Below are 5,900 nucleotides of genomic sequence, written 5' to 3' on the forward strand. Positions count from 1 at the left end.
TCGCTCATTGAAGACACCACTGACCATTATTCTATCTTTGTATTTCTAATTTAATTCACTAAACAAAACTATATAAACCGTTTCCTGTTTTCATTTCTTTCTTCTCCAATCCAAATCACAGGAATCCAAATAATTATATCAAAATCATCATCATATCGACTGTTCATCATTCATCTAACTGTAACCATCATCGCACATCATTCTAATCATAATCATCATTTTCATTTGTCCCTAAATAACATGTATGTATGTGTCGTCATAAGGCAAGAATCAAGAAACAGAAAACGATGGATTTATAAAATCTTGGCCCAAGTTGCCTCAATGCCCAATTTAGCAACGAGTGGCCTACTAGATCTAGCAACATGGCAACCAAATAAAACTACGGCAGTGGGATCCCAGTTCAATAGATAACACATCAGGTTTAAGGTTTGGTTGTAGATTTTAGAATTCGAAGATAACAGAAGCCGTCTCTATCAATCTTTATTCCATCTATCGTCATTATTATCTTAATATCCTCCTCATGAATCCACTCAACTTACTTTCAATTACTATATTCTTCTATCATTATCACCCTAACTTTATCATTATGCTTAATGCCGCATCCCCAATCAAATTGTATTACGATCCATGTTGGTTTAGTTATAAAGGAAGTTGTTGTGATATGGATTAAATAAATTAATCATGTTCTTAATACATGGAATGTGGGTTGAATAACAGCTGGAAAGTTCACCTGTAGGGTTCGATTTCACTAGGCATATGTTTTTTTGTTCCTATCATGCTCCATTAAAGAATTTACATTACTTAATTATAAAATCGAACGTCCCTTTTATTGGCCCAACTAATCGACCACCAACTTTACACCTTGCAAACTTGATACAGCACCTTATATATGTCACAATCCATTAGTATTAGTATATTCGATGCATACCAGTTGGAAAGGAAAAGAAAGAGCACTTAATGCTGCTATTTTTGAATAGAAACAGGAGAAAATCGAGCAGCACTTAAGAGATGGCTTATAAAGATGAATTGGTGGTTCTTGGGTTCTAAATAGAAAACAGATAACGATATATAGAGAGATATAAAATGGTGATCATGGTGGTGTATTGTTGATTGTAGGGTGTAAGAATGATTCCATAGTGGTCTCATTAGTGAGGGTTCAAAAGATGGTGATCCAAAATGGGTTTCGTCAAACACAAGTGGTTTCAATAAGATGGAAGTAGGAAATGAAGAGAGAGAGAGAAAAAGAGGGAGTTAATTACATTGTGGTTGTTGAGTGGAGGTCGAGGTTGGTTAATCATGGTGGTGACCGGTGGTTCAACGATTGTAGGGGGTAGTGAATTGGGATAGTGTAGTGGTGATCACGATGGTTGATCAAGAAAGTGAGGAGAGTGATCATATGCCGAAGGTGGATAGTGGTACTCATGGTGATTCAATATGGTGGCGATGAAAGTGATTAGTAGGTGATAGTCGATCTTGTAAGTTAATTGGTTTCGTTTATCAACTGAAAAGGCTCAATTATATTAGCAAATAAGGGTCGACATATTATTGAATCAGATACATGGAATAAAATAAGAAAATAATTTCAATTGGTACGATTGATTTTTGATGGCTAACAGAATTTGGATATAGGATGTTGCTTGAAGTCGACAGATTTGTTTAGTAGGCCAGAAACAAAATCGTTGTTGGTGATAAGAACAGAAAGCGTATATCATATCTGTATTTATATTTTGTATAAGTTAATATTAATAGCAAATAAATTTAATAATAATAATAATTGTATATAACCTTATATATATATATTTATCTGTATCTATATATATTTATACTGTATTTTTATATATATCTATATATATGTATCTGAGTATATTCGTACTGTATTTGGATATGTATATATATTGGATTTTAATTTGTATTACTAATATATACTTGTATTAATACTAATTATAAGTACATAAGTAATAATAATAATAAAATTAATAATAATGATAATAAGATTCATAATTCTAATAATTAATAATTAATAACTAATAATTAGATAATGTAATAATAATACTAATTACATAAATAATAATTTTATAAATAAACATAACAAATAAATAATATTTCTGATAATAATAATTATAAGATTTATAACAATAATATCATTAGTATTAATACTGATACTAAAATTAATAATGAAAGTAATAACCATATTTTAACTCATAATTAAATTTAATTATAATAATATTACATTTTATTAGTTATGTAATACTTACATTAACACTTATGGATAATTAATATTAATGTATATTAGATATATTACAACATACGTATAATATTAATTATGTACAGAATTTATATATATTTTTATATATTTAATTTAATAATATCTTACTATTTTGCAAATTTACTTTTCATGTTTCAATCACATTATTAAATGGTATCATATTAAAACAAATTAATATATATATATATATATATATATATATATATATATATATATATATATATATATATATATATATATATTTATTTATTTATTTTTACATATATATTTATTTACATATTTACGTATACATACTTGTTCGTGAATCGTCGGGCACAGTCAAAGAGTGATTGATTACATGAATATAGATTTCAAAACTTTCGTGACTCAACATTACAGATTTTTGCTTATCGTGTCGGAAACATATAAAGATTAAAGTTTAAATTTGGTCGGAAATTCCCGGGTCATCACAGATTAGATATAAAGGATATGTAATTTTGTTTTCATGTAACTAAGTCATGAATGATTACTCATAATTTTTGTAATTTTATGAGATATTTCATGCTAGTTGCCAAATGATGGTTCCCACATGTGTTAGGTGACTCACATGGGCTGCTAAGATCTGATCATTGGAGTATATATACCAATAGTACATACATTTAAAAGCTGTGTATTGTACGAGTACGAATACGGGTGCATACGAGTAGAATTGTTGATGAAACTGAACGAGGATGTAATTGTAAGCATTTTTGTTAAGTAGAAGTATTTTGATAAGTGTCTTGAAATCTTTCCAAAGTGTATGAATACATATTAAAACACTACATGTATATACATTTTAACTGAGTCGTTAAGTCATCGTTAGTCGTTACATGTAAGTGTTGTTTTGAAACCTTTAGGTTAACTATCTTGTTAAATGTTGTTAACCCAATGTTTATAATATCAAATGAGATTTTAAATTATTATATTATCATGATATTATGATGTACGAAAATCTCTTAATATGATATATATACATTAAATGTCGTTACAACGATAATCGTTACATATATGTCTCGTTTCAAAATCATTAAGTTAGTAGTCTTGTTTTTACATATGTAGTTCATTATTAATATACTTAATGATATGTTTACTTATCATAATATCATGTTAACTATATATATAACCATATATATGTCATCATATAGTTTTTACAAGTTTTAATGTTCGTGAATCACCGGTCAACTTGGGTGGTCAATTGTCTATATGAAACCTATTTCAATTAATCAAGTCTTAACAAGTTTGATTGCTTAATATGTTGGAAACACTTAATCATGTAAATAACAATTTCATTTAATATATATATAAACATGGAAAAGTTCGGGTCACTACAGTACCTACCAGTTAAATAAATTTCGTCCCGAAATTTTAAGCAGTTGGAGGTGTTGACGTATCTTCTGGAAATAAATGCGGGTATTTCTTCTTCATCTGATCTTCTCGTTCCCAGGTGAACTTGGGTCCTCTACGAGCATTCCATCGAACCTTAACAATTGGTATCTTGTTTTGCTTAAGTCTTTTAACCTCACGATCCATTATTTCGACGGGTTCTTTGATGAATTGAAGTTTTTCGTTGATTTGGATTTCATCTAACGGAATAGTGAGATCTTCTTTAGCAAAATATTTCTTCAAATTCGAGACGTGGAAAGTGTTATGTACAGCCGCGAGTTGTTGAGGTAACTCAAGTCGGTAAGCTACTGGTCCGACACGATCAATAATCTTGAATGGTCCGATATACCTTGGATTTAATTTCCCTCGTTTACCAAATCGTACAACACCTTTCCAAGGTGCAACTTTAAGCATGACCATCTCCCCAATTTCAAATTCTATATCTTTTCTTTTAATGTCAGCGTAGCTCTTTTTTCAACTTTGGGCGGTTTTCAACCATTGTTGAATTTGGATGATCTTCTCGGTAGTTTCTTGTATTATCTCCGGACCCGTAATCTGTCTATCCCCCACTTCACTCCAACAAATCGGAGACCTGCACTTTCTACCATAAAGTGCTTCAAACGGCGCCATCTCAATGCTTGAATGGTAGCTGTTGTTGTAAGAAAATTCTGCTAACGGTAGATGTCGATCCCAACTGTTTCCGAAATCAATAACACATGCTCGTAGCATGTCTTCAAGCGTTTGTATCATCCTTTCGCTCTGCCCATCAGTTTGTGGATGATAAGCAGTACTCATGTCTAGACGAGTTCCTAATGCTTGCTGTAATGTCTGCCAGAATCTTGAAATAAATCTGCCATCCCTATCAGAGATAATAGAGATTGGTATTCCATGTCTGGAGACGACTTCCTTCAAATACAGTCGTGCTAACTTCTCCATCTTGTCATCTTCTCTTGTCGGCAGGAAGTGTGCTGATTTGGTGAGACGATCAACTATTACCCAAATAGTATCAAAACTACTTGCAGTCCTTGGCAATTTAGTGATGAAATCTATGGTAATGTTTTCCCATTTCCATTCCGGGATTTCGAGTTGTTGAAGTAGACCTGATGGTTTCTGATGCTCAGCTTTGACCTTAGAACACGTCAAACATTCTCCTACGTATTTAGCAACATCGGCTTTCATACCCGGCCACCAAAAATGTTTCTTGAGATCCTTGTACATCTTCTCCGTTCCAGGATGTATTGAGTATCTGATTTTATGAGCTTCTCTAAGTACCATTTCTCTCATATCTCCAAATTTTGGTACCCAAATCCTTTCAGCCCTGTACCGGGTTCTGTCTTCCCGAATATTAAGATGCTTCTCCGATCCTTTGGGTATTTCATCCTTTAAATTTCTCTCTTTTAAAACTCCTTGTTGCGCCTCCTTTATTTGAGTAGTAAGGTTATTGTGAATCATTATATTCATAGATTTTACTCGAATGGGTTCTCTGTCCTTCCTGCTCAAGGCGTCGGCTACCACATTTGCCTTCCCCGGGTGGTAACGAATCTCAAAGTCGTAATCATTCAACAATTTAATCCACCTACGCTGCCTCATATTCAGTTGTTTCTGATTAAATATGTATTGAAGACTTTTGTGGTCGGTATATATAATACTTTTGACCCCATATAAGTAGTGCCTCCAAGTCTTTAATGCAAAAACAACCGCGCCTAATTCCAAATCATGCGTCGTATAATTTTGTTCGTGAATCTTCAATTGTCTAGACGCATAAGCAATCACCTTCATTCGTTGCATTAATACACAACCGAGACCTTGCTTTGATGCGTCACAATAAATCACAAAATCATCATTCCCTTCAGGCAATGACAATATAGGTGCCGTAGTTAGCTTTTTCTTCAATAACTGAAACGCTTTCTCTTGTTCATCCTTCCATTCAAATTTCTTCCCTTTATGCGTTAATGCAGTCAAGGGTTTTGCTATTCTGGAAAAGTCTTGGATGAACCTTCTGTAGTAACCAGCTAGTCCTAAAAACTGGCGTATGTGTTTCGGAGTTTTCGGGGTTTCCCAGTTTTCAACAGTTTCTATCTTTGTCGGATCCACCTTAATACCTTCTTTGTTCACTATGTGACCGAGGAATTGAACTTCTTCCAACCAAAATGCACACTCTGAAAACTAAGCGTACAATTCTTCCTTCCTCAATACTTCTAACACCTTTCTCAAATGTTTATCGTGTTCTTGG

The sequence above is a fragment of the Rutidosis leptorrhynchoides genome, chromosome 5 (genome assembly GCF_046630445.1).
Source record: "Rutidosis leptorrhynchoides isolate AG116_Rl617_1_P2 chromosome 5, CSIRO_AGI_Rlap_v1, whole genome shotgun sequence".
NCBI classification, from domain to species: Eukaryota; Viridiplantae; Streptophyta; class Magnoliopsida; order Asterales; family Asteraceae; genus Rutidosis; species Rutidosis leptorrhynchoides.